This window comes from Anolis sagrei, chromosome X (genome assembly GCF_037176765.1).
Source record: "Anolis sagrei isolate rAnoSag1 chromosome X, rAnoSag1.mat, whole genome shotgun sequence".
Taxonomy (NCBI): domain Eukaryota; kingdom Metazoa; phylum Chordata; class Lepidosauria; order Squamata; family Dactyloidae; genus Anolis; species Anolis sagrei.
Genome location: NC_090034.1, coordinates 78459771 through 78487111, shown reverse-complemented (window position 1 = coordinate 78487111; position 27341 = coordinate 78459771). Strand labels below are relative to the sequence as shown.

The following is a 27341-nucleotide window of genomic DNA, read 5'->3' as shown; positions in this document are numbered from 1 at the left end:
GGCAACCAGTCAATTGTATTACATTTCTAACAGAACAAAACAAAGAAAGAGACAAAACACAAAATTTTCAAGTTTGGTAGTTGATTAAATGTCCTTTGACCAGTATCTGGCCACTTGGACTGTCTCTGGTGTTGCCGCAAGAAGGTCCTCCATTGTGCATGTGGCAGGGCTCAGGTTGCATTGCAGCAGGTGGTCAGTGGTTTGCTCCTCTCCACACTCGCATGTCGTGGATTCCACTTTGTGGCCCCATTTCTTGAGGTTGGCTCTGCATCTCGTGGTGCCAGAGCGCAGTCTGTTCAGTGCCTTCCAAGTCGCCCAGTCTTCTGTGTGCCCAGGGGGGAGTCTTTCATTTGGTATCAGCCATTGGTTGAGGTTCTGGGTTTGAGCCTGCCACTTTTGGACTCTCGCTTGCTGAGGTGTTCCAGCGAGTGTCTCTGTAGATCTTAGAAAACTATTTCTAGATTTAAGTCGTTGACGTGCTGGCTGAGGGGATGAGCTGGAGATGTCTCTGCCTTGGTCCTTTCACTATTGGCTGCTACTTCCCGGCGGATGTCAGGTGGTGCAATATTTTTAAATATTATTTAAAAGATGTAATTTAGTAAAGATTCATATTTTTGTTGTATTTTTTTCATTCAGAAACTGCTAATTGTCCTAGGTCCTAAACCGAAGCTTATATAGCTTATTTAGTGCTACTGTAGTACTTACAACCTATGGAACTTGAGCATGCATGCATTGAGTGAAGTATCCCCTCACACATCCATTTGCAGGACGTGTTGCCCTGTATGCCCTTTTGGATCTACCCTGATTAATGCTCCCGCTTTCTATTTCTTTATGTTTTCTTGTTTTTTTTCCCCCACCCAACAGGAAACATGGTTCCAGAGCACTGACCTGAAGTACCAGCCTGGTGAGTGCCAAAAAGGAGCATTGTGCATTTTATTGATTGTTGGTATAAAAATGATATAAATGTCTTTTTCCCTTCCAAAGTAAGGTAGTTTGGTGACATCAGTAGGACTGACAGTGAACATTCAGAAATGTCCCTGTTTCAGGCTATAAACTAAATGTTTGATGAAAGCACAGATTCCTCCTGAACGGATGCAAAATGGCATGCAAAGTGCAAGCCCTTGTTATGATAGTCTCTGTAGGCATCTCACTCAAAGACCATTAACTTGAAAGGGATGTTATGAGCTGCCAGGCCGTCACCCCCCCCCCCCCCCCTTTAGCTAGTATCCCCAGAGGCGGATGTCCAGCCTCTCTTTGAACATGTTGCACTCCAGGCCTAGAAACACCTATGACCACATTCAAGGTTCAGGAATATAAGCAAACAGTTTATTGTGAAACACATAAAAATAATATAAAAAAGCAGGAATAAGAAAGGAAGATATCTAATCCAGAAAAGTTTAGCAACTTTTTTGGATTAGATATTTTCCTTTCTTCTTCCTGATATCTTCCTTTCTTATAACCAAACAGTAATCCAAACGTCTCATAAAGTTCCAGAGGTCACAGAGTCCAGGTACAGCATAAGTCCACAAGCAAGAAGGTATAACTAGTAAAACTTGAACAGGAGTACAGGAACAGGAACATAGAAATCTTCCAGGATATTAACATCCAAAACCAAGGCTTGACTTGAACTGGGAACCAGACAACTCAGGCCTAGTTTCTCACTCTAACGCAATGTTGCCTGAACTGCCCTTAAGGTAAGCAACTTGTTGTCTAATAGACACCCATGAAAGCATGACATCTCCCATGAATTTTTTCCACAACTTTCCCGATTAATCTCTCAGATCAGCGTACTCTATTTTCAGCTCTGATTTGTAAACAAAGACTTTTGTTGATCTCCATAGCTACAGGTGGTTTCTCCTGGGAACCCTTCTTATCACTCTCTTCACTCGATTCCTTATCTGCTGTTGTTTCTTCTGGCTCCTCTGACTGGCCTTGGGGCCCTGCAAGTTCCAAGCCAGTTTTCTTACAGAGAGAACCATAATTTCCCAGAACTGAATTTCCCAGACTTGAAGGCCCATCACTTTGTGCTACAGGACAGCCCACAATCCTCTCTCAACCATCAGCCTCTGGCTGATCTACAACAGAAGACACCCAGAGACATCCCACCACCTCTCTAGGCAATTGGTTCCATTGCTCAACTGCTGTCAGAAGTTCCTTCTAATGTTCAGTTGAAATTATTTATTTATTTATTTACTTACAGCTTTTATATTTCGCCCTTCTCACCCCGCAGGGGACTCAGGGCGGATTACAGTGTACACATATATGGCAAACATGCAATGCCAATTTTGACATACAACATATACAGACATAGACAGAGGCTATTTAACTTTTTCTGGCCGCCAGGGGAGCTGTTGCTTTCATCGTCCATCTGCGACACTGATGAAGTACTTCCGCATTCCCCGCATGCTTTTTGCTGGAGTGCTTTGCTGGAGTCTTTTTTTTTATGGCCTCATAAATTAGTTAGTTTAGCCTCCCCACACTTTAAGGTGGTACCTAATTTTCCTACTTGACAGATGCAACTGTCTTTCGGGTTGCAAAGGTCGACAACAGGCTACCCTTCTGAAACTTAAAACCATTAGACCTGGGTTTACTCTCCGAGTCCTGCACGCTCCTCTTTCTGGCAGCCCTTGAAGTATTTAAAATATTGAACCATGTCACACTCAGTCTTCTCTTCAACAGGCTGAACATGCCTAGTTCCTTAAACTTTTTGTTCTCCATAGCTCTTGTTACCCTCTTTGTGGAAGAATACACAAAAAAGAGCATCTACATTGATTCACTTTATCAGCACAACAGTTCTAGTTTTTAGTCACTTAGAAGCAGATCTTTTGTAAAATTGATTGATTTTAACTGCCAGTTCAAGCCCAAACTGCCCCAATTACAATATGCGTTAGAACATGGATAACTCATGAGTATTTCGTTAATTTGCCCAGATATTAGGAGAGCTGCAGTAATGCTAATAGGGAGCAGGGAACCCGGAAGGTGATAACAGATGGTCATCTTCACTACTAATTAGGAAGTCCCAACCCTCCAGCCATGTGAGCTCTGTCTGCACTACAACATGGGTTGCATCAAATGAGACTAATTGCCCATTTAGTGTTCCATACCATACTTGGCAGAGGCAATAGTTTTCTTTGGTTTCAGACAGAGGTCCTATTTTTTAATGTAACCATTTTTGACAAGAGCTGGCTGGGAGTGGATCTGGAACCTTTTGCGTGGAAGCAATTGCTCAGCTCCTAAGTTAAGGATTGTCCTCAAGGACAGAAGCAGAGCCGGTCCTTTCCACCAAATTGTTTCTTCTGCCTTGCTATTGCTTTACCCTTCCTCTGTGTCTTCTTCAGCCAGAACTACTTTCCAGAATAAATGTAGCTTATAGAGATTTGGTGCTTTTTAAGAAAGACCTAAAAATTTGGCTCTTCCGATGAGCCTTTGGCGAGTGAACATATATTCAATATTTTGTCTGTTCCAACTACAGTTCCGTCCTCATGGTGCATTCCCCCCCCACCCCCGCCGCCCTTAATGAAAGTCTAACCCCATTGTTCGTTCCTTTTGAGCTCCTCCCTCAGAAACACATTCTCCCACTACTACTACTACTACTACTACTACTAATAATAATAATAATAATAAACCTTTATTTGTAACCCGCTACCATCTCCCGAAGGACTCGGTGCGGCTTACAAGAGGCCGAGCCCAAATACAATAGTAAAAACAACAGCAACAACAGACAGTAAAATAACTCAGAAAACAAAGCAATAACATTGACAACACACAATGACACATTTAAAAACAATGGCAGGGCCAAATGTAATAATTAAAATTAAAAGTGCTGGGCATGACCAGGTGGAGTGTTTTGGAGGGTGGTGGGCATGCAGATATCCTAGATCTCTGATAAAGTGCGTTGGGACATAATGCTAGGAGTTTCCTATTCTGGGAAGGCACACTGGAACAACCACGTTTTCAAGCTCCTCCTAAAGATTGCTAGTGATGGGGCCTGCCTGATGTCTTTGGGGAGAGAGTTCCAGAGTCGAGGGGCCACCACAGAGAAAGCCCTCTCCCTCGTCCCCACCAATCGCGCTTGCGATGCAGGTGGGATCATGAGCAGGGCCTCTCCAGGGTTTTATCAATTTTCATCCTAGTGCATTTGGCCTACCCACTGTGTTCTATTTCTCTATCATGTTATTTTGTAACTGTTTGTTTTATTTTGTTATTTTGTGTATTTATTTTGATGGTATTTTCTGCTTCTTTATATTTTATTTTGCTGTACTGTAATTTTGGGCTTGGCCTCATGTTAGTCGCCCCAAGTCCCCTTTGGGGTGATGGTGGCAGGATACAAATAAAGTTTATTATTTTTATTATTATTATTTGAAACACAACAAGATGAGTCCACAAAAGACAAGATCACTCTGCTGGCTCTTTTATGGGATCACACGTCGGACACTTCTCAAGTGTCTAGGATTGTGTGATGTATCGGCGAATAATGCGTGTAGATCTCAGAAAGGTGGCCTTCTGCAGCTGGCAGATGGTAATTTTGTTCACACCGATTGTGTTTAAGTGCTTGCCAAGGTCTTTAGGCACTGCACCCAGTGTGGCGATCACCACTGGGACCACTTTGACTGGCTTGTGCCAGAGTCTTTGCAGTTCGATGTTTAAATCCTCATATTGTGTCAGCTTTTCCAGTTGTTTCTCTTCAATCCTGCTGTCACCTGGGATTGCAACATTGACAATCCATACTTTGTTTTTCAACATAATTGTGAGGTCAGGAGTATTGTGCTCCAAAACTCTGTCTGTCTGAATCCGGAAGTCCCAGAGGAGTTTGACGTGTTCATTTTCTGTAACTTTTTCTGGCTTGTGATCCCACCAGTTCTTTGTTGCAGGCAGATGGTATTTGCGGCACAAGTTCCAATGAATCATCTGAGCAACAGTGTTATGCCTCTGCTTGTAGTCTCTCTGCGCCATCTTCTTGCAGCAGCTGAGGATCTGATCTATTGTTTCATCTGCTTCCTTGCAGATGATGATGATGATGATTATTATTATTATTATTATTTGTGTGGGGAAGTGACGGAAGGAGTTGTAAGGGGACACTTTGCAGTTGTGGAGATCTGGGTTCTCGTGCTCAGATCAAGGTGGTCTTGGTATTAGGCAGAGTGAGATAGACACAGATAACAGATCTTGGGTGGCATGAAAGGGCAATATTTCTTTTCCGGTTACAACAGTGTTTCTCAACCTTCCTAATGCCACAACTCCTTAATAAAGTTTCTCATGTTGTGGCCACCCCTAACCATAACATCATTTTCATTTCTACTTCATAACTGTAATTTTGGTACTGTTTTGAATAGTAATGCAGATATCTGATATACAGGATGTATTTTCATTCACTGAACCAAATTTGGCACAAACACCTGATATGCCCAAATGTGAACACTAGTGGAGTTTGGGGAAAATAGACCTTGACATTTGGAAGTTGTAGTTGCTGGGATTTATAGTTCACCTACAATCAAAGAGCCCCTCAAAGCCCACCAACGATCGAATTGGGCCAAACTTCCCACACAGACCCCCCATGACCAACAGGAAATACTTGAAGGATTTGGAAGGAATTGACAGTGATTTAGGGTAGAGCTCTCCTGCTCTCCCCTCCCCACTTGGAGTCTCAGAAACAGTCCTCCTCTTGGCTGAGAGGCCCGCCAATCACAGCGAAGGAGGACTTTTGGTGGGAGGCTTCCCCATTTGTTTCCAAAAAGGAGGAGAAGGACAGGTGGAGAGATCTCCAGCCTTCTCTGCCAAAGGGGTTCCTAAGACCATCAGAAATATGTGTTTTCTGGTAGTCTTTGGCGACCCTTCTAAAAAAAAAAAAAGCCCCCGTGACCGCCCCAGGGGTGCCGACCCCCAGGTTGAGAATCACTGGTTGACAATGATGCATATACACACAGAGAGATCTAAGTTCAAAGAGTTCAGTTGTGCATTCTCCTAGGTAGGTGTGTGTATAGGATTATAGGCTGAGACATTCTAAAAGTCCATTGGAACACATATTTCTTCATTGACAATTATACTTTTTCAATTATATATTTTTACTTTGTTGTTAACTGGTATCAACTCAACTTCCTATACACAAAACACATCCAAGGCACTCTATCTCCAGCAGTCCTACTCAGGTCTTGCAGACTAAGGGTCATGGATTCCTTGACTGAGTCCATCTATTTGTAATGCAGTCTTCCTCTTTTCCTAAATCTCTCTACCTCACCAAGAATATCCTGTATATTTGTGTTGTGCAGATTTGGACTTTCAGCATGTCATAGCTGAATGTTTTCACACTGAGTCTAGTTATGTCATTGGTCACAGTACAGAAGTATGATATAATACAGGGTTAGTCAAAATGCATAGGCCAAACATACATACAATTGTATGTATGTTTGGCCTATGCATTTTGACTAACCCTGTATTACATCACATGTTAATTATACTACGTGCATATGAACAAGAAATGTATGTATTGATTTTGTTGGGTTTTTTCCCTCAATCTTTCATGAATTTTGTACATATATTCAGGATGACTCGATACAAAAACGGTTGTTTCCTGGATTTTTCCTTTTGCTGTCAGGTTGCTTGGCCATTCCTTTCTCCCTCATCCTAATGTTATTGGGCCAAATGTGTTCTGGTTTTCATCTCTGAAATGTTAAGAGGAAATGTAGATCACACAGAGATCCACCTTTCAGCCCACGCCACCTCCTTTCTGCTGTGAACGATGGGATTATGTTCTTACGAGGATGACTTAAAAGTTTGCACTGGCATCTTGGAGCTCAAATGTGAAAGATGGCATATCCTCATTATCCTAGCCAATGGAACGGGGTCAAAATGCAGTATTTCTATTAGACATAAAAAGTGCCAAGATATAAATGGAATATTCGTGTTGTGAGGAAGGAAGACATTTTCCTGGCCTATGGCACACAAATCCTAGTTTACTTAACTTTAGTGGCAACAGTACTAAGGCTCCGGATTATGAATCACTTCCAGGGGTGAGAAATCACATACAAAGCCTTAGAATTTGATATAACTGGGACCAGTTTGGCATGAGGGTTTCCTGCATTAGTCTCATAACACCACCTGAGAATTCCAGCCACATGATCAGTAATGGACTGGTACTTTGTGAATGGCAAGTATCCCTGATTCCAAAGGAGAATTCAAAAACTCCAGTCAGATATGTTAACAACATAACAGTTCAGTTTCTCTTCTCACCCTAAAGCAGTATTTTTGAAAATCTAATGGCGTCTAGGCTGGATCCAATATCTGATCCCAGATTACCTGTTTTGAACTGGATTATATGGCACTAGAATTTATTTATTGATTTATTTATTGTGTCAGAAGTAAATTGAGGAGAACACAATGTATTTAAAAGCACAAACTAAGTAAAAACTTAGCATTATATTAAATGTCCTTTGAGCAAATGATCAGCCACTGCCAGAATGGACAGGGAGTTTCATCTATGTTGACAATCGTGCCATCACCGCTCTAGCAGGGATCTTTGAAATGGTAAAACAGAAGCTCTCCAAAGCCTTAAGTGCTCTTACTGCCTATTACAAAAAAATAATAATGATAACAACAACAACTGGAAAAGCTGACACAATATGAGGTTTTAAAGATTGAACTGCAAAGACTCTGGCACAAGCCAGTAAAGGTGGTCCCAGTGGTGATCACACTGGGTGTGCTGGTACGGCTGTACCAGGAGCTTCAACTTCATTTTCTTTCTATTAAATGTCTGCATGCATTCCAACGTTTCAGGCATTCTGCAAAGGTGACTTCCCTTGGTTTGCATTTATAGGGCCAATGACCCATCAATTATTGTTAGGTTTTAGTTCCACCCCTTTCCCCAGGGCCCTGGGAGGAGATGGAGCCATTTTTAGTTCAGTCTTACAGAAGGAAATTAAGCTACAGGACGTGGACCAGCTCCACCAGCAGAAAAGCTTAATTTCCTACAGCTTTGGGGGAAACAGCTTCGGGGAAAACATTTTCGGGGGAAACAGTTCTACAGACCCAAAGAACTCCAGCTGGAGAATTTACAAAGCCTTGACTGATAGGTCTACTCGGGACCCAAGACTTAGTTTGGAACCAGTAGTAGGACCCACATCAGCAAAGCCTAGATAGTAGATTGCCTGGGAGAGGTAAAAAAAGGCTTTTCCTTTCAAAAGAAAAGTTCTCAAAACCAGTTGCCTGTCCCTTGTGGACAAGATAAAGAAAGCCACCAGTCATTTGTATGATTGTCGTTGAAGATTGAAGAAGTATTTGTTTAATTTGTTCAATAATAAAGGACTTTGTTAAACCTTTCAAGCCTCTAAAGACTCTTCCAGAGGAAAATCCTTAGGGCCTCTCTATCAAGGCACCCTGGCTTCCCCCTGGGCACAAAGTGCACATCCTGTTCAAAAGACAATTATTACAGGCCCAGCACGTGACAGCACACTGGGTGCAGTGCCTAAAGACCTTGGCCTACACTTAAACACAATCGGTGCTGACAAAATTACCATCTGCAAAAGGCCACCTTACTGGGATCTGCACGCATTATTCGCCGATACATCACACAGTCCGACGTTTGATCCAATACAACAACCAGCAGAGTGATCTTGTCTGCTGTGGACTCATCTTGTTGTGTTTCAAATAATAATAATATATCTATATTTATATTCTGCCTTTCTCCCTAACCTAATAGGCCCCAAAGCTGTTCAAAACGTAATACAATGCAAATCAAAGCACATTTAACATAAAATACAAGACAAAAATCAAACAAAGCAATTATGGGCACTGCAATTTAAGGGAGATGTTGACTCTAAGCTGGAATGTGTCCAATGGAGGGTGACTAAAATGATCAAGGGTCTGGAGAACAAGCCCTAGGAGGAGTGGCTTCATGCTGGTCGCTTCTGTGGCGAGAGAATCAGCCGTCTACGAAGACGTTGCCCAGGGGACGCCCGGATGAGGCGCACTCAAATACCTGGGAGTCACTCTGGACCGTGCTCTTACCTACAAGAAGCACTGCCTGAACATCAAGCAAAAAGTGGGTGCTAGAAACAATATCACACGAAAGCTGACTGGAACAATCTGGGCATCACAACCAGATACAGTGAAGACATTTGGCCTTGTGCTGTGCTACTCTGCTGCTGAGTATGTATGCCCAGTGTGGAACACATCTCACCACACTAAAACAGTGGATGTGGCTCTTAATGAGACATGCCGCATTATCATGGGGTGTCTGCGCCCTATACCACTGGAGAAATTACACTGCTTAGCCGGTATTGCACCACCTGACATCAGCTGGGAAGTAGCAGCCAATAGTGAAAGGACCAAGGCAGAGACATCTCCAGCTCATCCCCTGTTTGGGTATCAGCCAGCACGTCAACGACTTAAATCTAGAAATAGTTTTCTAAGATCTACAGAGACACTCGCTGGAACACCTCAGCAAGCGAGAGTCCAAAAGTGGCAGGCTCAAACCCAGAACCTCAACGAATGGCTGACACCAAATGAGAGACTCCCCCCTGGGCACACAGAGGACTGGGCGACTTGGAAGGCGCTGAACAGACTGCGCTCTGGCACCACAAGATGCAGAGCCAACCTTCAGAAATGGGGCCACAAAGTGGAATCCTCGACATGCGAGTGTGGAGAGGAGCAAACCACTGATCACCTGCTTCAATGCACCCTGAGCGCTGCCACATGCACAATGGAGGACCTTCTTGCAGCAACACCAGAAGCACTCCAAGTGGCCAGATACTGGTCAAAGGACATTTAATCAACTACCAAACTCACAAATTTTGTATTTTGTCGGTTTTTTTGCTTTGTTCTGTTAGAAATGTAATATAATTGACTGGTTGCCCTGACACGACAAATAAAAATGAGGAGTGGCTGAAAGAGCTGGGCATGTTTAACCTGCAGAAGAGAAGGCTGAGAGGAGACATGATGAGGGCCATGTATCAAGAGTTGAGGGGAAGTCATAGAGAAGAGGGTGCAAGTTTGTTTTCTGCTGCCCTGGAGAATAGGACACAATGGGACGATGGCTTCAAACGATAGGAAAAAAAGAAGATTCCGCCTGAACATTAGGAAGAACTTGACTGTGTGAGAGAGCTGTTCAGCAGTGGAACTCTGTCTCGGAATGTGGTGAGGCTCCTTCTTTGGAGGCTTTTAAGCAGAGGCTGGCTGGCCATCTGTCGGGGGTGCTTTGAAGGCGATTTTTCTGCTTCTTGTCAGAATGGGGTTGACTTGGCCACGGTGGTCCACGCTCTGGTTACATCCCGTCTAGACTACTACAACGCTCTCTACGTGGGGTTGCCCTTGAAGACTGCTCGGAAGCTTCAAATGGTCCAGCGCTCGGCAGCCAGGTTACTAACAGGAGCGGCACTCCTCTGTTGCGCCAGCTCCACTGGCTGCCAATCTGCTACCGGGCACAATTCAAAGTGCTGGCGTTAGCCTATAAAGCCCTGAACGGTTCCGGCCCTACTTACCTCTCCGAATGCATCTCCACCTATGAACCGACTAGGACATTAAGATCGTCCAGGGAGGCCCTGCTCTCGATCCCACCTGCATCACAGGCTCGCTTGGCGGGGACGAGGGACAGGGCCTTCTCAGTGGTGGCCCCTCGGCTGTGGAATGCCCTACCTGTAGACATCAGACAGGCCCCTTCGTTGCTGGCGTTCCGGAGGAAGGTGAAGACCTGGTTCTTCAAACAAGTGTTTGGCTAAACAGTGCAACTGAATATAGGAACACGGTGCAATCGAACACAGGAACATGAAACAAAGGATTATGAGAATGGATTCTGATTTGTTGTTGAGGCGTTATGATAATGTTTGTTTATTGATATTGATTGTTATGTATAATGTGTTTTAATTGCTTATGATACTGTCTTGATAATTTGTACTATGTAAACCGCTTTGAGTCGCCTAAGGGCTGAGAAAAGCGGTATAGAAATAAAGTAAATAAATAAATAAATAAACTACACGTCCCACGAGATCTCTTCTGATTCTATGGTTCTATTTGGCCATTTGGATCAAAGGCGCAGGAATAAAAGAGGAGCAAGGAAAAGAAGCAACATGGCTTTCAGCATGAGAAACAAGAACACCACAATATCTTGGTCTGTGCTTGATCATCTCTTGTTATATTCGAACGCTGCTCTAGTTCTTAAGACACACAAATGTCAGCGTGGGCTGCAGGAGATGTTTCCTGATTTGCCCACAGCAGCAATGCATTTTCTTCTTTTTTAAAAAATGGCCTGGCCCTTCACAAGCTTGCAGAAGGAGATGAGAAGAGGGCTGTATCCAGACAGGCCCTTAAGGCAGAGTCTGGTGCAGCACACAGTGGAGGTTGGCTGGACAGATAAATACCATGGGAGGCTCTGGGTGGCGGAGGAACATCCCGTAATTCGGAGTGACAGCGATATCAGAGCCACCTGCCACCACCAGCCCTGGGTTAGTGGGACAGTCGAGAGCAAGTCAACCATGCTAGGATGGGGGTGCATCGGAATGACAATAAAAATAGCTAGTGGTCTTCCACAGGCATAATCTGAAGGATCCTGGCTATGTATGCAGATAATATGATTCTCAAACTACTGCCAGTGCACATGAGAGCATCTTTGTCTTCGGGGATACCCACAGCTTAATGGTAGTCTCTGCACACAAAAAACAATCACTTTGTGCTTTGGACAGACACAAAACATGGGCAATCTATTTCGTTAGTTTACTCATAGACTCCATATTCTGGGTTGCTGTGAGTTTTTTTGGGCTGTATGGCCATGTTCCAGTAGAATCATAGAATCATAGAGTTGGAAGAGACCTCGTGGGCCATCCAGTCCAACCCCCTGCCAAGAAGCACGAAAATTGCATTCAAAGCACCCCCGACAGATGGCCATCCAGCCTCTGTTTAAAAGCCTCCAAAGAAGGAGCCTCCACCACACTCCGGGGCAGCTAAACAGCTCTCACAGTCAGGAAGTTCTTCCTAATGTTCAGATGTAATCTCCTTTCTTGTATTTTGAAGCCATTGTTCTGCGTCCTAGTCTCCAGGGCAGCAGAAAACAAGCTTGCTCTCTCCTTTCTACGACTTCCTCTCACATACTTATACATGACTATCATGTCTCCTCTCAACCTTCTCTTCTTCAGGCTAAATATGCCCAGTTCTTTCAGCCACTCCTCATAGGTCTTGTTCCCCAGACCCTTGATCATTTTAGTCGCCCACATCTGGACACATTCAGAGTAGCATTCTCTCTTGATGTTTTGCCTGCATCTGTTATGAATAACTTTTATGAATAATTTTTCAATAACTTTAAAAGATAGGTTCTTTTTGTTGCAATTTTCCAATATGAGAAAGGGTATCAGAACTTTTACACAAAGAACGCCATTGGACATACAGACATACAGATTCTATGTAACTACATTGAATCCATAAACAACCTACAATTACTGAGTTGCTTTAAGTTTTTCGGGCTGTATGGTCATTTTCCAGAAGTATTATCTCCTGATGTTTCACCTGCATCTATGGCAGGCATCCATAGAGATTGTGAGGTCTGTTGGAAAGTAGGAAAATGGGGTTTATATATTTGTGGAATGTCCAGGGTGGGAGAAAGAACTGTTGTCTGTTGGAGGTAGGTGTGAGTGTTTCAGTTGGCCACCTTGATTAGCACTCAATGGCCGAGGGGTTTTCAGGGTCTGACTCCTTACTGCCTGGGGAAATTCTTTGTTGAGAAGTGATTATCTGTCCCTGATTGTTTCTTGTGTGGAGCTGCCCTGACTTTATTTACTGTTATGATTTTAGAGTTTTTTTAATACAGGTAGCCAGATTTTGTTCATTTTCATGGTTTCTTCCTTTCTGTTGAAATTGCCCACATGCTTGTAGCCAGTTACATTGGCAAGCAAAGGGGAATTACATTTTTGCTCAGCATTTACATTACATATACACATTTATTCATGCTCATGTATGCAAATATTGCCATATCTTTTCTCACTCCTTGGAGAAGCACCTGCTTAGGCCTGCTTCCTTGCAGCCTGCCAACACACAGTTCCAAAACTTCCAAAATGCCAAAATGCATCCTCTTTCCCTAAAGACAATGCCAAAGATCAGATTTCTGTTTTCTCTACAGCAGAAACCGACTCATAGAATCATAGAATCAAAGAGTTGGAAGAGACCTCATGGGCCATCCAGTCCAACCCCCTGCCAAGAAGCAGGAATATTGCATTTAAATCACCCCTGACAGATGGCCAGCTAGCCCCTGTTTAAAAGCTTCCAAAGAAGGAGCCTCCACCACACTCCGGGACAGAGAGTTCCACTGCTGAACGGCTCTCACAGTCAGGAAGTTCTTCCTCATGTTCAGATGGAATCTCCTCTCTTGTAGTTTGAAGCCATTGTTTCGCATCTTAGTCTCCAGGGAAGCAGAAAACAAGCTTGCTCCCTCCTCCCTGTGTCTTCCTCTCACATATTTATACATGGCTATCATATCTCCTCTCAGCCTTCTCTTCTTCAGGCTAAACATGCCCAGCTCCTTAAGCCGCTCCTCATAGGGCTTGTTCTCCAGACCCTTTATCATTTTAGTCGCCCTCCTCTGGTCATATTCCAGCTTGTCAATATCTCTCTTGAATTGTGGTGCCCAGAATTGGACACAATATTCCAGATGTGGTCTAACCAGAGCAGAATAGAGGGGTAGCATTACTTCCTTAGATCTAGACACTATGCTCCTATTGATGCAGGCCAAAATCCCATTGGCTTTTTTTGCCGCCACATCACATTGTTGGCTCATGTTTAACTTGTTGTCCACGAGGACTCCAAGATCTTTTTCACACGTGCTGCTCTCGAGCCAGGCATTGTTCCCCATTCTATATCTTTGCATTTCGTTTTTTTCTTTTTTTTTCTTTTTTTTTATTCATTAACATTTTATTTTTTATTTTTCAAAGGACATTTTTTTCAATACATCCAGTCACCCAGTGCTAACCCTTCACCCCCGACCAGCCAATTACAATATTTATTCCCAAAAATCAGTTGTTTCTATTACAGGTTTGGTCCCCTTACCTTCTATATATACATATTCTATCAGTTTCCCCCAAATCTTCCCAAAATCATCTTTTTTTGATAATCCTCTTTTAACCTTAATGTTTCCTGTCAGTTTATCATTTATTGCGATGTCCCAGATCTCCCTATACCACTCTTCCAATTGACACTCCCCTCCTTCTTTCCATTTTTTAGCTATTAATAATCTTGCTGCTGTGACCAGATTGGCAATTAATTCTTTTAGTTCTTTTGGTATTTTAACATTGTCAATAAATGACAGCAGTGCTATCTCCGGTGTTCCTGTTATCTCTATTTGGGTGATTTTTCTTATTTCTTGAAATACATTTTCCCAAATTTTTTGAACATATTTGCAAGACCACCACATGTGTATATATGTGCCAGTTTCTTGACAGCCCCTCCAGCACTGCTTAGAATGTTTCTTGTCAATTTGATTTAATCTGATTGGTGTGAGGTACCATCTCCACACCACTTTATAATAGTTCTCTTTTATTCTTATTGACATATTTTTTAAAATACGCATATTCCACATTCCTTTCCAGTTTTGTGGGTGTATTACTTTATTACAGTCTAACTCCCACATTCTTTTAAGGTGGTCCTCCTCCTGGACTCCTTCCAGCAGCATTTTGTAGATATCACTTGTTATACCTTTTGTTCTTTCTTTTCCTTCCTTACTTCCCCTTTGGTTAATCATTTCTTCAAATTTGGTAAGTTCTCTCTCTCCTTTATATTTCTTTCTTATTTCCCTTAACCATCTTTCAAGTTGTAGAACTTTGTACCATCCAATCTTCCCTCCTAACTGGACCTTTATCTCATCTATATTTTTCATCTTTGATTCCCAATCTTTTAATTTCGTTATTCCTTTTTCCTTAAATTCACTTTCCAACTCCTTTTTGAGATTTATGGGGAAATTATTTGTAATCAACACCGGTGTTAATGGGGATATCGATAGTATTAATTTTTCTTCATATTTAGACCATATTCCCAGTATGTTTTTTAGAAAAGGGTTGTCTATTTTGTTATACCATTTCTTGTCTAGATTCCTAGTCTTCCCTATAAAGAAAATATATTCTAGTTTCATATCTATATCTTCACTCTCTTCTTCTAACCATTCTAAATCCTTTTGACCCATAATCCCTTCAACAATATACCTTAACTGGTTTGCTATATAGTATAGTTTTAAGTTTGGTATCCCCAGACCTCCCTTCTTTTGTAGTTTATACCATTTTGCTTTGTTAATTCTAACTCTTTTGTTCTCGTTGCAGAAGGTGTTTATCATATTCTGCCACTTTGTAATTTCTCCGGCTGAGATTTTAATAGGTAGCATCCTAAACAAAAAGTTTATTTTAGGTAAAATTTTCATCTTTATTAGAGCTATTCTACCAAACCATGACAATTTGAGCTTAGCAAATTTAGCCAGAGTATCCTTCACATTTTTCCTTAATTTGATTAGATTCTCCTCTTCTAATTTATCAATTTCTTTAGAAATATTAATTCCTAGATACTTTATTGAGTTCTTTATTTTTAATCTGCCCAATCTCCCTTCTCTTAATTTTACTTCCTCATCTTTAGTGTGGTTAAATAATAAGATTTCCGATTTATCCCAATTAACTTTAAGGCCTGTAATTTCTCCAAACTCTGTTAAATGTGCTTCTATTCTTTTTATCTGTTCTAATGGATTTCTGAAGGTTAGTAGTGTATCATCTGCAAATAAACATATCTTGTATCTTCCCTCCTTCCCTATCCCCTTTATATGTTTATCCTCTCGTATCATATTTGCTAGCATTTCTATGACTATTACAAATAGGGTAGGAGAGAGAGGGCATCCTTGTCTTGTTCCTCGAGTCAATCTTATTTTCCCTGTAAGGCCATCGTTTACTTGTATAGTTGCATAGTTGGTTGAATATAGTCTCTCAATCAGTCCTCTAAATCTCTCTCCTAAACCAAATTTTTCTAATATTTTTTTAATGCCGGCCATGAGACACAATCAAATGCTTTAAATATGTCTAGGGCCAATATCCCTGCTTTAATATTCTTTTTCTTAATTGAATGAATCACATTTAGTACTCTTCCCACTGGGTTTGACATTTGTCTACCAGGAATAAATCCACATTGATCTTTATTAATATAATTATATATAAAGTTATTTAATCTCTTTGCCATTATTGCCGTCAATATTTTAGCATCCTGATTTATAAGGGCAATAGGTCTATATGAACCAGGATCTTTAGGATCCTTATTTGTTTTTAGAATTAATATGATCCTTGATTCCTGCCATGATGAAGGGATCTGTTCTCCTTCCATTATCCTATTATATAGTTCTTTTAATTTTGGTACTAAAATTGATTTAAATTTTTTATAGTATTCCGGTCCTAGGCCATCCATTCCAGGAGTCTTCCCTCCTTTCAATTTATCTATAGCGTCTCCTATCTCTTTTTCTGATACTAATTGTTCCATACTCATTTTATCCATCTCTTGTAATTTTATTTTCCAGTATTTATCTATAACCCCTTCTATTTTGTTGTTAGGGTTATCCACTGCTGTATATAATTTTTGATAAAATTCTTGGAAGACAGCTAGCTTTTCTTTCATTGATATAATTTCCCTACCCCACTTATCTTTTATAGTTCCAATTGTGTTCTTATTCTTCTTCTCTTGTGCTGCTTTAGCTAGCATCCTAGAGTTCCGATTGCTATATTCAAAATATTCCCTTTTTGTGTATATTAAATCTCTCTGTACTTTTTCCAAGTCATGTTTATCCAATTCTTTCCTTTTGGCCATTGCTTTAAGATAACTTTGTTTATCTTTTTCCTTTATGTATCTCTTTTCTAGTTCTTGGATTTCTAATTCTAACTTCTTTCTCTCTGCTTCTTGCTCTCTTCTTAGGTTGCATGCTTCTTTTATACACAGGCCCCTTGATACTGCTTTCATCGCATCCCACACAGTTGCATAAGAGCATTGATTGTTATCATTAATTTCCCAAATATCTCCTAATTCTTTGGTTATTTTCCCCACTATCTTACTATTCTCTAATACTGCATTTCCTATCTTCCAGTATTTATATGTTTGATAATCCTTCTTTATTTGGAGATCCAAGCTTATTAATGCATGGTCTGAGCATCTTATTACCCCTATTCTAGTATCTAGAACTTTGGGTAGTACCTGTTGTGAAACAAAAAAATAATCAATTCTAGAAAACATTTGATGAGCTGTCGAATGGAATGTAAATCTTTTCTCATTCCCCCTTAACGTTCTCCAAATATCAACCATATTTTTGTTCCTTATTATTCTATTTAGAGTTGTTCTATTTTGCATTTTCCCTTTCTTTGTGTGGTGGGATTTATCCATTTCCTCATCCATTATTCCATTAAAATCCCCTCCTATGATCAAATACCCTTTTTGTATTCCCTCTATTTCTTTAAATATTGTTTCATAAAATTCCGCTTGGTTAGTGTTTGGAGCATATACATTAGCAAAAGTGAAATCCTCATTCCCCATCGTCCCTTGTATGATAATATATCTTCCTTGCTCATCTATCTTTGTTTCCTTTATATTGAAACCACATTGATTTTGGATTATAATTGCCACACCTCTCGATTTAGATGTTCCATATGATTTTATATACGTTACAGATCCCCGCATCTTAAGCTCGTTCACCTTTGGTTTAGATTGGTGTGTCTCTTGTAAGAATACAAGATGAGCTTTAGCTTTATAAATCAAATCTGCAATGGTTTTCCTTTTATAAATCGAGCCCAAACCTTTACAGTTCAAAGATACGATCCTCAGGTGTTCCCCCATTTCTTTACCATTCTACCTATCCTCTTACTTGGCTGGTCCCTAATTCATGCTCCCCACTGCTTTCCCCCCCTCTTCCTCCCTTCCCTCCCTTCCTTTGTGAAGTGCTCTTCTCCCCCTATTCCTTTCACCCCACGATGTTCAAAGACTACTTGTCTTGAACCTGGTTTACTCCAAACCATTTTGTGGGGTGGGGGGAGAGGACCCATCCTCCATCTGAGTGCACCCATTCCGATATCTCCCAGGGTATTCTTATATTGCCTTAACTAGTAGGATTACATATTTCATACTAATGATTAGTCAGTCCTTCTCACAGTCTTTTTCATTCCTGTCTTGGTCCATATTAGTCTTCTTTTCCAGTCGCCAGATCCGGCTTCCCTTTCTCTTTCTCCCCTCCCTTCTTTTCTATCTATGTTGTATCTGTTGTCCCATTTGTCAAATTCAGTTCATTCAGCAATACTAGACCTTGATCTAGAGACGTAATTTTATAGTTATTATTTCTCCAGCGAAACCTCAAGAAAACCGGGTAACCCCAGTTGTACTGAATTTTCTGGCTTTGTAAAATGGTGGTACATTGGCGAATAGATTTCCGCCACTCCAAAGTTTCAGGGCACAGATCTGGAAAAATCTGTATCGGTGTCTCTTGGTATTTTAGTGAGGATGCTTGTCTTCGTAGTGCTTTCATTATCTTGTCTTTGTAGTAATAATTCCCAAATCTGACCAAAATGTCGCGAGGAAAAGAGGTCGTTTTTTTAAATCCCACTCTATGGATTCTCTCAAACCAGGCTTCTTCACAGTCTGTTTCGGAATTCTGTTTAAGCCATGTCATTATTTCTCTTTTTAACATCCCAGGATTTTCTCCATTTATTTCTGGGAAATTCCTTATTCGAATGTTCATTCTTCTATCTCTGTCCATTAAATTTATTACCTTCAAGTCCATTCTTTGAAGGCTTTTTTGAGATTGTTTTATCTCTGCTGTGTTTGCTACCAATTGTACTTCTGCTGCTGTTACTCTTACATCCAAGTCTTGGTTTTTCTTTTCCAGTTTCTGTGAGGTTGCTTGTAAATTTTTTATTTGATTTTCTAGTCCGGTGATCTTAGTTGTAATTTCTTGAGTGCTGTTTAAGATCAAATCTTTGATCCCTTGAATCTGCTGTAGTAGTTCTTTATTTGTGATTTCCTCTGATTCATCCTTTCCTCCATTTCGTGCTGTTGCCATTGTGGCTGATTTATAGCTCCTTCCCTGGGTTGAGCAATCAGCGAGATACTCAGCCGATTCTGTCTCCTGTGCTCTTTCCCAGCTTCTATCGGAGGGGGAGGGTCGGCGTCGTAGGTAATAATTAATTTGTCTTTGCTCAGCCCTTCCTCTCTGTTTGGGCTGGGTTTTCTTCCCTCGTTTCATAAAGCTTTACTTTGCCACTCTTTGCTAAGTTTGCTGAGTTGCTAGTCTCAGTTTGGTCTTTTCACCATTGAGAGACGCTCAGCCTTCCAGCCTTCCAGCCTTCCAGGAGCAAAACCGAAAGTGATTTATTTTACCTTGTTATCTTCTCTTTCCCGACAACAAAGAAATTTATGGGTGGCTTAACAACTCACCCAGGCAGAAAGTCTCTTTTTACTCACTGTGAGTCCATTCCTAATAGTTAATTTTCTTATTTTCTTTTCCCCTTCATGGGAGCTCCGGGTTTAGCGTCCACTCATCAGGCTGAGGCTCCACCCCCCCCTGGGTTGCAACTCCCGCATTTCGTTTTTTTCTGCCTAAGTGGAGTATCTTGCATTTGTCACTGTTAAACTTCATTTTGTTAGTTTTGGCCCATCTCTCTAATCTGTCAAGATCGTTTTGAATTCTGCTCCTGTCCTCTGGAGTATTGGCTATCCCAATTTGGTGTCGTCTGCAAACTTGATGATCTTGCCTTCTGAAAGTATCATGATTCCAAAATCGCACTCCTTTCTCTTCCTGTGAGAAAAGGAGCAAGTCACCAGACTGCGTTCCATTGCAGATCTGCCACTTCCAAAGGTACACTATCTCTCTCCTTCCTGTGGAGCAGAGCATGGCGGGTGGTCCAGACTCCTCCGGTCTGCCAAAATTTTAGAATTGTAATAAGGTCTGTTATATAGCAATATTTTTTGCCGATGTTGTTCCAAAGTTGTAAATGAATGATAGCTGTTTTTCCAGCCTGAAACATTCTGGCTCCCCAGTTCCCGGCAGATGTTGACTTTCCTTAATTGGTGTTGGTAAACATAAGGAGCCTTGTGTTGACATCCTTCTTAAAGTAAGGAACCTTGTAAATATTTACTTAAGTTAAAGAGCTATTGTCTTTGATAATATAAACATGTTGTATTTCACCAAAAGTTCAAATGTTAATCATTGTCACTGGTCATCAATATCAGCAGTTCAGCAACTTTTAATTACAGTCCATGAATTCTTCACCTCCTTCTTGTAGTTTTCCATGCCTCATTCCTTAGGATGGCATCTCTAGACTATATAGACCTCAACCATAAATCTTTCATACTATTCAATTCAAACCATACACCATATTTCATGACACATCCTCAGAGGTCTGTTGGAAATGAGGCAAGTGGGGTGTATATATATCTGTGGAGTGTCCAGGGTGGGAGAAAGAACTCTTGACTGTTAGAAGCAAGTGTGAATGTTGCAATTAGCCAGCTTGAAATGTCAGGAGAGAATGCTACACATTTTACAGCCTGAAGACTCACAACAATCCAGTAATTCCAACCATGAAAGCCTTCAGCGACTCTATTTTTTCTGACTAAATCTTGACAGAGAAATGACTTGTTCACATGGAAAGCAGACCACAGTCAGAAAGGAAGACACAATAAAAATACGAGCCATAGTAAATAAAGACATAGATAGTGTTTTGCTTGAATTCATTTGCTTCCATTTACCTCTCAAGCTGTCTCATAATATTCGGATATTATTTTTCTGGGGCTGGCCTATCTGGAAATGTTATTTTAAAACCTGTCGAATGTAACTAGGGGATAAAAAGTTTTCTGGCTTCTTGCTTTGAGATCTCAACCCTACTGTGCTGCAAAGATCCCTGGCATGTTCAAAATATCAAGAATTTGAAGTAAGCCAGGACAAAGAGAGTGGATGAGAGAGAAATGAGAGCATTTTAAAAACAGCTGAGAAGATGGAATTATACCTGGATCTCTTCCTGCCAAACTGGGATAGTATGAGATTGCGATCGGTTGTGGCTCACCAAAGATTTCTAACTCCCACTCGCATAACAAGAGTAGCAATGACATTATTGGTCCAATCTACTTCTAAATTATGATGTTGAATTAAGGAAGCTTGAAGTTCACCAGGAATTGATGTTTGTATAGATCAGTGTTTCTCAAGCTGGAGGTCAGGACCCCTTGGGGGGATCGTGACGGGGTTTCAGAGGGGTCGCCAAACATATAGTTTTTTGATGGTCTTAGGAACCCCTTTGGCAGAGAAGGCTGAAGATCTCTCAGCCTGTCCTTCTCTTCCTTTTTTGGAAACAGAAGGGGAATCCTCCCACCAAAAGCCCTCCTCTGCTGTGATGGGCCGGCCTCACAGCTGGCCTCTCAGCCAAGGGGAGTGCTGTTTCTGAGACTCTAAGTGGGGAGGGGAGAACAGGTGTGCTCGGTGCATGGCAGCGTGGTGCACATATGTGGGCGAGGGAGCATGCGCAAGGCTGGAGTGAGCCTTGCCCTAACAAGTCCCTTCAAGGCATGAGGGTTCTGTGTGGGAAGTTTTGCCCAATTCTGTTGTTGATGGGGTTCAGAACACTCTGTGATTGTAGGTGAACTATAAATCCCAGCAACTATTTTTCTCAAACTCCACCAGTGTTCACATTTGGCCATACTGATTATTTGTGCCATGTTTGGCCCAGATCTACCATGAGTCAACAGTGCTCTCTGGACAGAGGCGGCCCTAGGTAATTTTCAATGGTAAGCAAACAGTATTTTGCCCCCCCCCCCCCCAACTAATCACTGATATATATTTTCTGTTCGTCATGGAAGTTCTGTGTGCCATATTTGGTTCAATTCCATCATTGGTGGAGTTCAGAATGCTCTTTGATTTTAGGTGAACTATACATCCCAGGCACTACAACTCGCATATGTCAAGGTCTGTTTTCCCCCGAGAGCGCCCCTGGGCAAAATCAACTATACTGCAAATGCTTACTTTGCATAATGGTTGAGCCGCACCTGTCTCTGGATATGGGTGAACTACAACTCCAAACCTCAGGGTCAATGCCTACCAAATCCATCCAGTATTTTCTGTTGGCCATGGGAGTTCTGTGTGCCAAATTTGGTTGAATTCCATTTTTGGTGGAGTTCGGAATACTCTTTGATTATAGATTAACTATAAATCCCAGCAACTACAACTCACAAATGACAAAATCCATCCCGTCCCCCTCCCAACAACACCAGTATTCAAATTTGGGCGTATCAGGTATTTGTGCCAAATTTGGTCCAGTGAATGAAAATACATCCTGCATGTCAGATATTTACATTATGATTCATTAAGTTTGCAGACGACACCAAATTGGGAGGGATAGCCAATACTCCAGAGGACAGGAGCAGGATTCAAAATGATCTTAACAGATTAGAGAGATGGGCCAAAACTAACAAAATGAAGTTCAACAGGGACAAATGCAAGATACTCCACTTTGGCAGAAAAAACGAAATGCAAAGATACAGAATGGGGGACGCCTGGCTTGAGAGCAGTATGTGTGAAAAAGATCTTGGAGTCCTCATGGACAACAAGTTAAACATGAGCCAACAATGTGATTTGGCGGCAAAAAAAGCCAATGGGATTTTGGCCTGCATCAATAGGAGCATAGTGTCTAGATCTAGGGAAGTATTCTGCTTTGGTTAGACCACACCTGGAATATTGTGTCCAATTCTGGGCACCACAATTCAAGAGAGATATTGACAAGCTGGAAAGTGTCCAGAGGAGGGTGACTAAAATGATCAAGGGTCTGGAGAACAAGCCCTATGAGGAGCAGTTTAAGGAGCTGGGCATGTTTAGCCTGAAGAAGAGAAGGCTGAGAGGAGATATGATAGACCACACCTGGAATATTGTGTCCAATTCTGGGCACCACAATTCAAGAGAGATATTGACAAGCTGGAAAGTGTCCAGAGGAGGGTGACTAAAATGATCAAGGGTCTGGAGAACAAGCCCTATGAGGAGCGGTTTAAGGAGCTGGGCATGTTTAGCCTGAAGAAGAGAAGGCTGAGAGGAGATATGATAGCCATGTATAAATGAGAGGAAGCCACAGGGAGGAGGGAGCAAGCAAGCTTGTTTTCTGCTTCCTTGGAGACTAGGACATGAAACAATGGCTTCAAACTACAAGAGAGGAGATTCCATCTGAACATGAGGAAGAACTTCCTGACTGTGAAAGCTGTTCAGCAGTGGAACTCTCTGCCCCGGAGTGTGGTGGAGGCTCCTTCTTTGGAAGCTTTTAAACAGATGCTGGATGGCCATCTGTCAGGGGTGATTTGAATGCAATATTCCCGCTTCTTGGCAGGGGGTTGGACTGGATGGCCCATGAGGTCTCTTCCAACTCTTTGATTCTATGATTCATAACAGTAGCAAAAGTAGTTATAAAGTAGCAATGAAAAAAATATGGTTGGGGGTCACCACAACATGAGGAACTGTTTTAAGTTGTTGTGGCATTAGGAAGGTTGATAAACACTGTAGATGTTTGTCACTTCTTTGAGTATTCCTGGGCTCCAAATTCTTTAGTGCTAAATTTTGTACCTGGCTTTGGTTGGTGAAACTCCCAACACCTCCAAAACGAAAACCACTTTTTCTTGCCATTTAGAAATCTGCCAGTCGTGATGAGTGCCAGATTGTCCATGGAGTGAGGTGGGCAAGAATGGCGAGGCTATGGCCTGGACTTGTACAGTCTATCTCCCATCCTCCGGATCTCCTTCCGTGGCCCACCTTGTCTCCTGAGACACATGCTTTCCTTTGCCTGACATTCCAAATATGTTGCCATGCAACAAGCCTGTGGCAGAAAGAGAAGGGAACAAGAAATTACCTTTCATTCAACCATTCTTGAGGGAAACAGCAGCGAGCATGCTTTCTCCTTCCCCCTGCTTTTTGTTGATCCTGCCAATTTCTCCTCTGTTCTTCATGTATCCCAGGAACACCATTAGAGGAATTGTAAGGAGCGGGGGAGAGTTCTCTTTCTTCCACCATTTCATATCACTTCTTCTTTGTCAAAATCATGTGCCTGTTTGTACTTATGTAATAAGAACAACAAAAGCGCTTTTTAAATGCTGTGTTTTTTGTGCTGCAGTTTTACTTTGAATGCCTACAAGGGAGGCCTTTGGATTTTCCTACGAATCAAGACCTCGCCCACCCCATACCCTCCTGTTTCTCTCCTACCCCCGTACTGCAGAGGCAGGCAAACCTGAAAAGGAACTCTCTGTGTTTTAGACAATATAAGCCAGCATTTCTAAACCTGAAGGTCAGGACCCCTGGGGGGCGGTCGTGAAGGGGTTTCAGAGGGGTCGCTAAAGACCATCAGAAAATGTATATTTCTGATTGTCCTAGGAACCCTTTTGGCAGAGAAGGCTGAAGATCTCTTTGCCTGTCCTTCTCTTCCTTTTTGGAAACAGATAGTGAGGAGAGCAATGTCCAGTCTCGATAAAATAGTGAAGAGTAGAGACATCAGACTGGCAACAAAGATCCGCCTAGTCAAAGCCATGGTATTCCCTGTAGTAACCTACGGATGTGAGAGCTGGACCTTAGGGAAGGCTGAGCGAAGGAAGATCGATGCTTTTGAGCTGTGGTGTTGGAGGAAAGTGCTGAGAGTGCCTTGGACTGCGAGAAGATCCAACCAGTCCATCCTCCAGGAAATAAAGCCCGACTGCTCACTGGAGGGAAAGATACTAGAGACAAAGCTGAAGTACTTTGGCCACATCATGAGGAGACAGGAAAGCCTAGAGAAGACAATAATGCTGGGGAAAGTAGAAGGCAAAAGGAAGAGGGGCCGACCAAGGGCAAGATGGATGGATGGCATCCTTGAAGTGACTGGACTGACCTTGAGGGAGCTGGGGGTGGTAACGGCCGACAGGGAGCTCTGGCGTAGGCTGGTCCATGAGGTCACGAAGAGTCGGAGACGACTGAACGAATGAACAACAACAAAGTGAATCCTCTCCTCGTTCTTCTGTGATTGGCCAGCCATGGGGAGGGTTGTTTCTGAGACTCCAAATGGGGAGAGGAGAGCAGGCATGCTTGGTGCATGGCGGTGTGGTGTGCATGTGCAGGCAAGGGAGAGCGTGCGAGGCTGGAGAGAGGCTTGCATCAGCAAGTCCCTTCAAGGCAAGGGAGTTCAGTGTGGGAAGTTTGGCCCAAATCTATCATTGGTGGGGTTCAGAGTGCTCTTTGTCTGTAGGTGAAATATAAATTCCAGCAACTGCAACTCCCAAATGTCAAGGTCTATTTTCCCCAAACTCCACCAGTGTTCATATTTGGGCATATTGAGTATTCGTGTCAAATTTGGTATAGACCAAAATCCACTGATAGTGGTGATATAAAATAACTAAATTAACTCAATGTATATATTACAAATACACATATCAAAAACTGCCACATACACATAAGTAGAAACAATTGGTTCCTCTCTAGAAGTATAAAGCAAAGTCTTTGTTTGAGAAAATGTCCTTTCTTTATTACATGTGAGTAGACTCCAGTAGTCACATGAATTGACTCCAACCTGCTACCGGTTTCGACTTACAAGAGTCTTCGTCAGGCGGTTGGGTTCAAATTATCAAAAACAAGCTCAACTTTTAAGGTGAGAAATTCACCAACAGACTCCTGGTGGGGTGAATCAACTATTCTTTGTTGAGCAGTGCACTCTGCAAGGAGTTTTATTCTGTGGCGAATTTTTCACCTTAAAAGTTGAGCTTGTTTTTGATAATTTGAACCCAACCGCCTGACGAAGACTCTTGTGAGTCGAAACCGGTAGCAGGTTGGAGTCAATTCATGTGACTACTGGAGTCTACTCACATGTAATAAAGAAAGGACATTTTCTCAAACGAAGACTTTGCTTTATACTTTTAGAGAAGACCCAATTGTTTCTACTTATGTGTATGTGGCAGTTTTTGACATGTGTATTTGTAATATATACATTGAGTTAATTTAGTTATTTTCATATCACCACTATCAGTGGATTTTGGTCTCCACAGTTTCAGGGGAACCCATTTTTCTTTTTGAAATTTGGTATAGATCCATCATTGTTTGAGTCCACAGTGCTCTCTGGATGTAGGTGAACTATAGCTCCCAAACACAAGGTCAGTGCCCACCAAACCCTCCCAGTCTTTTCTGTTGGTCATGGGACTTCAGTGTGGCAAGTTTGGTTCAATTTCATCATTGGCAGAGTTCAGAATGCTCTTTGATTTTAGGTGAACTATAAATCCCAGCAACTAGAACTCCCAAATGACAAAATCACACCCCCCCCCCCAACCCCAACAGTATTCAAATTTGGGTGTATATGGTGTAGCTGGCTGGGCATCAGCTGCATTAAGATCATTACTGACCGAAAGGTCATGAGTTCGAAGCCAGCCCGGGTCGGAGTGAGTGTCCGACCAATTTGTGTAGCTTGTTGTTATCCTTTGCAGCCTGAAAGACAGTTTCATCTGTCAAGTAGGAAATTTAGGTACCGCCTACTTGGGAAGGATGGAGGACACAATGCTCTGCCCTGCCTGAAGGGTTCGCTCACTAAATGGGTCTTCATTGTGGAGCCTGTAATAGTTTTCCAACAAGGCAGCTGTTTCAGGAGTGATGCCCTGAAGGTAGTTGGTTCTGCAGCCTCTCGGTATCGAGGCCCGTGAGCAGGTTTTCACTATTTCAATAAAGTGCTAGTATTCCTCAGGGATTGGCGCGATCGATATGATCATGTCATCTAACATGTCTGAGAATTTAGTCCAATCAGCCTTTCTGAAGTTGAATCTTCGTTTAAACCGAACTTCCTGAGGCCTTATCGTTGGGAACAGTTGGCATACTATTGGTCGGTGCTGTGTGTTTGGAGTTGGTGGGCACACTGATTTAGTGCATTGCTGTACAATGCTGTCGCTCACATATAAGAGGTCTGGGCTATAACCTCGGTGCCATCTCCCGCTGTTGTAGGATGGTGGGAGCTTAGCCCGAAGAAGAAAAGGCTGAGAGGAGATATGATAGCCATGTATAAATATGTGAGAGGAAGCCACAGGGAGGAGGGAGCAAGCTTGTTTTCTGCTTCCCTGGAGACTAGGACGCGCAACAATGGCTTCAAACTACAAGAGAGGAGATTCCATCTGAACACGAGGAAGAACTTCCTGACTGTGAGAGCCGTTCAGCAGTGGAACTCACTGCTCCAGAGTGTGGTGGAGGCTCCTTCTTTAGAAGCTTTTAAACAGAGGCTGGATGGCCATCTGTCAGGGGTGATTTGAATGCAATATTCCTGCTTCTTGGCAGGGGGGTTGGACTGGATGGCCCATGAGGTCTCTTCCAACTCTTTGATTCTATGATTCTAAGGCTAATTTAACTAATT

The 27341-nt window shown here is 42.2% G+C and overlaps 1 protein-coding gene across 3 annotated transcripts in view; it reads left to right on the top strand.

The window, feature by feature from the left end:
* The window catches only part of LOC132780600 (proto-oncogene tyrosine-protein kinase Yrk), a 136274-nt gene that overhangs the window by 62707 nt on the left and 46226 nt on the right, over positions 1 to 27341 (top strand). For all 3 annotated transcript variants that reach the window (XM_060784328.2, XM_060784330.2, XM_060784329.2), the window contains exon 2: positions 865 to 904. The gene's annotated coding sequence lies outside the window, so the exon portion shown is untranslated. The remainder of the gene's footprint in view (positions 1 to 864; positions 905 to 27341) is intronic.